This window comes from Telmatherina bonti, assembly GCF_933228915.1.
Source record: "Telmatherina bonti genome assembly, chromosome: 14".
Classification (NCBI taxonomy): Eukaryota; Metazoa; Chordata; class Actinopteri; order Atheriniformes; family Telmatherinidae; genus Telmatherina; species Telmatherina bonti.
The window spans coordinates 20,693,109-20,700,521 of NC_136612.1; the positions used below are offsets into that span (position 1 = coordinate 20,693,109).

Here is a 7,413-nt window from a genome sequence, read left to right on the forward strand (position 1 = left end):
GCCAACTGGGACAGTTCCTAAATTATTAAATGGAAATTTGCTTTGTATCAGTTGCTTGCTGATGATCATCTAGGAACTGAGATTTACGTGTATTTTACTGCACCCTGCACTCTCCATTTCTGCAAAAGAAAATGAAAAAAAAATTTTTTGCAAATGTTTCCTAAAGTCTGAGAGTAGTGGTGCTTCAGAAATCAGAAAGTTGATATTCATGAAAGAACGAAAGAAGACAGCTTCACCTAAATACAGGAGCACTTTTAATGCAGTACCTGTGTTGTATGATTGTACACTAGTGGCGCTTTGGTTGTGAAATAACCAATTGGTCGTGATGTTTTGGTTTCCTGCAGAGAGATTGCGTATGTTTGCATTCAGATGACAAACATTATGTAAAGTTTTAACATGTTTCCCAGCAGGTACCAGAACTTTGCAAATGCATTTGTATAGAAAACACAAAAAAAGAGGAAACTCAACAGTGCAAAGAAACAATGTTTGGCTTTTCCAATGTAAAAAGCAAGAAATGCTTTTTCTAATGCTGGAAAATGATTTCTTTATTATTTTATTTATCAATTTTCTTGCAGATTAGCAAGTTTAGCAACCGACAATTGTGTCAATTTAATTCAAAATGGCAAAACATATCAACACACAATCATACAGAGGTTTTGATCATGCTTACGATCCATCGCCAGAGAACATAAATTATTCTGGTGCGTGGTGATTACATTATGGTTTGGCATGGCCAGCTGCTCCCTTCACGTGCTGCATCTCTCCTTACACCTGCCCCATAACTCTACTGACACATTCATAGTGTGTCAACACAGCTTCTATTCTCAGCAGCCATTGTTTCTCCTTGTTTAGAGAGGATGTTGACACTAAGTGAGGTTTGAGTGAACAGGAAGAGTGTCAGACTCAGAGTTTGCTGCTCCAGCGAGGTGAATGGAGACTTAGATTTCTACCAGCTGGTAGCTGACGACAGCGCTGTTGTACACCATAACTGACTTGTAAAACAAAAAATAAGAATAAAGAATAAAATAAAATCATTTTAAGGGCAATTCATAGGCCAAACAGAAAAAAAAACAACCTTTTAGAAGAAACAGAGACATCTTAGAAACCTTTCTTAATACACTAAAATCTGTCAATTTAAGATTCTCAGTGGTGGTGGTGCTATGAGGTGTTTTTTCTTCTTTCTCTTTCTGTCTTTCTTCTGTCCTCTCCGGTCCAGCAGTACAAACTCTACAATTCAAACAATAACGCAAAATGAATATAGAAATAAAATAAAAATTCAGAAAGTCAAGGGGATCATTATATCTATAAAGCTTCCCTTGGCAAAGAAAATTTGCTGAGCAGAACACAGCATCCAGACCATCATTCTGCTTGCCTAAATGCTGGACAAGACACAAAAAAGAAGAAAAAAAAAAGATTCTCAGTGGTGGCATTGAGTTTAGAGAGATGCTTAAATTATCTGCATAAGATCAGATGAACGTAGATTATCTACTTTTACATGTTTTAAATGTATAGTTCTGAGTTTACGGTACAATCTGAAGAGTGGAAAAAGATCATGTAGCTTCAAAGGTCTTCACTTCATCTCTGTTTAGCAGAATTCTGCAGGTGTATCACGCCACTACTTCAAAATGAATAATAAATCAGTTTGGCTGCTGTTTCACTGAATTCAATCCATGTAGCTGATTCTTTGGATATGCTGACATAGTGAGTATCAAGAATGTGTGTGTGTGTGTGTGTGTGTGTGTGTGTGTGTGTGTGTGTGTGTGTGTGTGTGTGTGTGTGTTTGTGTGTGGATGGGTGCATTTGAAAAACATGATACCACTTTCTCTAAGCCCACGGGACCTCTGTTTGAAGCTCTGAATTCTGATGCGAGGAGTTTCAAACACATAGCCGGAGGCAGCAGCAGTATGGCACAACTGTTACAGATGTCGAGCATTGGAATGAGAAGAGACAGAGGCAGGAAGCCATCAAATTAGATTAATTTTCATTTTCACAAAATTTAATCAAACATGAGCCAATACTGCACAAGAAACCCTTTTACAGATTGCAAAAGCCACTCTTTCCTTAGCCTTTCACATGTCTATCAGAGTGTAAGTAAGTCTGTGATTCACACATTTATGAGAACATTGATGGATCAAGAGTAACATGAAGAAAGTGCATAAACATTTATCATTTTAACTAATAAAATCTTAAAAACCTTTAAATGTTTTTACCCACCTCGCCTCTGCCAGTGTGTCAGCTTTTATTGACTGCATGCCTTCAAATAAAACATGCATGCAGTGCACTAGTTCAGGTCAATAAGATTTAGACTTAATTGATTCACATGTTTAGACCATTTCCTTGTGCCATGGTGACACAGGCAGGACTGGTTCTATTTCTTACCTGCCCATTAGTCAACATGTACTTACATCCTCCAGACACCTGACCAACAGTTCCAACACAACTAGTCTTAATTTAGCCCTCCGCTCAAGGCTATAAAAAGACCCTCCGTGTTGACCCTCCGTGTTTATCAGATCATTAATGTTGCTATGGAGCGGAGCCATTTCTGCCTGCTTGTTCTGTCAGCTCTTGACTGGCCTACCTGCCACTTATTTCAGCCATGTCTACAGTAACCATCATGGTTTAGGGCAGATTTGACCTCCTATGAATTTCCAAAGCAAAAGCTTTGCTGTTCCAGCTTGAACAACAAGAAAGGATCTTTGTGCATGGCCTTTTGAATTATGACAAAATGCAAAAAAAAGCAAAAAAAAAAAAAAAAAAAAATCATCTAGACAATAATTTCTTGCAATCTTATATATCTGCAGAGGTCTCATGATATTTGGGGTCCTTACTTTGCTTTATTTTATTTATTAGAGAAAGTATTAATTCAGTTTTCCACTGTTAAATAATCCATTTAAAGACATGAAATGTGTTAATGCCAGTTAAGGTAGCAGTGCTCTTAGGTTGCTTTGTTGGAAAACCTTGAAATCAGAAGATCTAAAACGATTGGCAGATACAAAGAGAAGTAAAACATACACAGACCAATACCTGAGTTGACTCAACTCATCTATAGATCAAGCAAATCAAACAGAAGACTTTAAAAATTACAATTATTAGGAAATGAAAGACAAAACTAGGTGCCTTAATAAACTCCCAGCTGATGTGTAAACATCTTGTACCAACTCTAACAGAATGTACTCAGTGTACTGATATTGGTTTTACAGAGGAAAGGCCACCAGCTAAAGTCTCAAAATGTTTATAGTAGGAAAAACACTGAAAATCTGGTTTACCAGAAAGGCTATAAACACAGAAGAAGTGTTTAATTAGCACACAAATATGCGACCAAAAATATCCCTTTGTTGATTGGTATACACAAAACCACACAAATGTTAAAAGTCAGAGTGATATTCTAAGATAAAAACAAAAATTTGTAGGCGCTTTGTTTGACTTAAACCTGAGATGTATGTCAAGTATGTATTGATTATTTTTTAAACTAAAATAAAGATCCCCTCCCCCTTATAGGGAGAAATGACATGCCATTCTGAATATTGCACAGTCCATAAATACATAATGGATGCACAGGATAGTGGTATTTATTTTAGATGCTCATTTTTTAAACCAAAGTCCAATATTAATGTTTGATTTGTGTAATTATTATTATTATTTTATTTTATTGTTTTTAAGCTAAAGGTTTCAAATCTTGTCATTTATTGCATCTTTGTGGCTCAGTGGCTGTTTTACATATTTTGGTAGTCATTATTATGACTATCAATTTCTTTATTTTATATCTCTTAAGTATTTTTCTGGTACTTTGTGTTTTATTGGGGGAATTCTACCTGGGTTTTTTTTTTTTGTAGTTCGTGTACTGGAGTTTTTTGTAATAGTTTTGACTCTATTGTTATTTTGCTCGTCTTCATGTTTCATTTGCATTTATTGGTGGTTTTTTTGACAGCGTGAGCTTTTTTTGTTGCACTTTTGGACGATTCCCCAATTTCCCCATGTGTAAGGTGACTGTCTCTTTATTGTCATTCAGCATAATTCACGATTACAGTGAACAATGGAAGAAAATTCTGTTTCAGTGGCTCCGGAAACAAAGGGAAAATAAAGAATATTATACAAAAAAATATATGTATCAACAAAAACAAATAAGTCATTAAAAATATGGCGAGGTACTTGCAACACAATTGTCATGACAGTATCTGTGTCATGTAATAATATACTTCCTCTCATCCATTTACGGAGCCCGACTTGAAGGAACCCTAAATGATAATGATTTGAAAATCCTCCTACCATCATTTCTGAAGTTATCACCTAACATGTCAAACCTTTTTTTTTTTAAATTGATTATTATTAATTACAAATGATTGACAACAAGCTGCTGTTTACAATTTGTCTTTATACAGACTGTAAACAGAATCCCTGACCAACAGTTTGACAAACTCCCCCACACACACTCTGCCATTGGCCCATCCCTTGACGTCTGGCAGATTGTCTGATTGTGCATGCTACCTACCATCTGGTGTGTGTGCGTGTACCCGGTCACTTTCTGGCTGAGTGACAAGATCCTCGGGGAACAAGGTTGAAACGGGCTTCTCATTAGTCAGAGCACCGAATCTCCACTCTGGGGACGTAAACAAGATCTTGGGTCTGAGCTTTGAGGTGATGTGGGGCAGCTCAGTACGCAGGGACACAAACAAGCCAGTGGAAAACTCTAAAGACTGGTCTCACACTAAGTGACAGTTGTCACCTTCATCTAAACAGGTGTGTGTATGCCATGCTGCCGACATAGAGAGATGTTTAGTGTTATGAACACCCACAGTCTGGAAACATGTCACTGTCACATTTAAGCATCAGAATATTGTTTAACCCATATGTGACTCCCTGCCTTTGCACATCTTCTCTGCAGCTTCACAGAGGAACAGAAACACATTTTGTGTCATTCTGAGCAGAGGAAAGAAATTTCTGCAGCAATCCTGATGCATCTTTTGAAATCACAAACAGTGTTTGTAAGAGCTGCATAGCTGCAGCAGCTGTAAATGTTGCTGGAAAAGTCACAATAACTGCAAGCACACTTCTCTTTAAAAAAAACATTTTGGCAAAATCAATCAAGGATGGAAGCATTGCGAATTATGCAACATCAAAGCTGTAACATTTCCTGTTTAACTCATAAACACCGGTGACAATTTAAAGTAACACATTATACACAGAGCAAGCAGTTGAAAATCCCTCTTTGGTCTGTTTTTAAGTCAAAATTTTGCTTCACTGTTTGTGCAAGGTCAACATTTCATAAAAAAATCATTGATGTCTGTCAGATATTACATTTTTTTTTCACCGTTTTATCATGCTGTTTTTCTGCATATCTGAAATGGCGTTTCTACTATCCCACTGCAATGCCAGTTGAGGATGGTCTTGTTTGTGATTCTTAAGATGATTTGGTAAGTGATGCAAACAAAACAAAAGTAACGGATTTCATCATAAATTCAAGGTGGAAAAACTACATCTGGGAAGTACAGATGTGTTTTGTCATGCATCAAATTTCCACAAACACCTTGCAGCACATCATGTAATTTTTATCACTTGAAATGATTCCACCAAACCGTAAGGAATAACTTTAAATAAAATTTGTTCCTTCTGTGTAAAATTACTGTTGAACAATACATTTGCTTCCCTTTCACTCTTTTTTTTAATTGGAAAAAAGAAACAAAAATAGGGAAGAAAGACTTATAAAGGAGGATATATAGCATAAACTACTGTATTTCTGCTGCCCTTTATGTTCAAAACATGGAAGCATAAAGATTAAGATCATGTATTTGTATACAGTTGTACCATTATTTTTGTATCTTTCTGCTTGCAGATGCTGATGTGTAAGATGCAAAAATAAATGGGTTCCAAATGTTCATTTGCCGAGTCATTGTGAGATCAATAGATTAAGCTGGACAACATTATTGTCATTACAACAACAGATGGAATAGCCTTTGGCTGGCTATTTAAGACAGCTGCATGTTTCATCACCAACAGAGCAAATCAAAGCACAGAAACCAATCAGCCTTAGGATGTTTTGATGATAAAGCTGCATGCTGGAACAACTTAAAACACTAAGGATCAATAGATTTCAAAAGGAACACTGTTAAACCCAGCTGTGCTATTAAAAACACATGTAGATTACTTAAACTTAATCTTCATTCAGCCCAAGAGCACACCTTTACTTGATGGAAGCAAAGAACTCCTAGGTGCTCTCTCTGTCAGTGAAAACCGGCACGTCATAAACTATACAAACCTGTACAGCACTGTTCAGCTCAATACAACCATTCAGCTGGAGCATCTGTTGTCGGTCAAGACAGCACTGGAGTAAATCATCTGGAGACTTTCATTCTTCGAAGCCAACTCTCAGTTACAATGATCTTTCATCACATATTTCTCCTCTGCTACATGACAACACAAGTGTGACACACAGAAGTCTGATAATGTTACAGATGTCTCCCTTACTAAAAGGCTACACTAAAAACAACTCATATGCCTTGTTGTATTGATTTTGTTTTGTAATATTGTGATAAAAATCCAATGAAGTATTTGCAGAGAACCTCCTTAATCCCAAAAACGGAAGAACATCCCTTCTGAGTTTATAATATGTCTGGAATAATAACAGTTCATGGTAATCCTAAAATATTTGATTGACAGGAACTGGATTAGGTTCTTGAAGACATTTCATTTCTTGGATAAGAGGCTTCTTTAAATCTGACTGCCTCAGGGTCCAGGTGTTAAACTGCTCCACAGACTATCTGCACTCTGAAACTATCAAAGGACAGATGCATGCCTCAGATCATCCCAGTCAAGATATGGGTCATGAGAATCAAATGAGCCAAGGTGCAAATGGGGTTGACACTGAAATGTGGGGATGATGTCAATGCTGCATTATTTCTCACCACAAATTTGGAGCCACTGTTGCTCCCTCTGTTTAATGATTGGAGCTTAATTTGAACATAGATGGATCCTTCACCTTACTCATTGTCCTTGAAAGAACGTCCCGTATACGTGGGAAGCTGCCCCTCCAGAAGTAGGGGCAACGCTGTTCTCATTACTGGACAGCCAGGGTAAACTCTGGAACATCTTCAGATATGTTATAAAGAAACCACTTGCTTTTTATTTGTAGTATTAGTATTACCATGAACTGACTGCCTGAGATAGTGCGGACACATTCCTTTGTGGTGTAAATAATAAAGAAACTGGAGCAAAGGAGCTGTAACTTTGTGCATCATTCTTTCATATCTCTTTACAAGCCAAATGTTTACGCTAAAACAGATTAATGTCCTTCAATACCAAGAATCACATGACTCCTTCTGTTTCCTCTGTTACCACTTAAATGCCTCTACTTCTGTGCTGCACTAAGCTGCAGTGAAAGGAGACAACAACAGCGCCACCCGACGGTGGCTTTAGGAC

The 7,413-nt window shown here is 37.2% G+C and overlaps 1 protein-coding gene across 1 annotated transcript in view; it reads right to left on the bottom strand.

Moving 5' to 3' along the window:
* The window catches only part of LOC306766059 (cytoplasmic phosphatidylinositol transfer protein 1-like), a 60,264-nt gene that overhangs the window by 52,279 nt on the left and 572 nt on the right, over window positions 1-7,413 (bottom strand). The window lies entirely within an intron of this gene.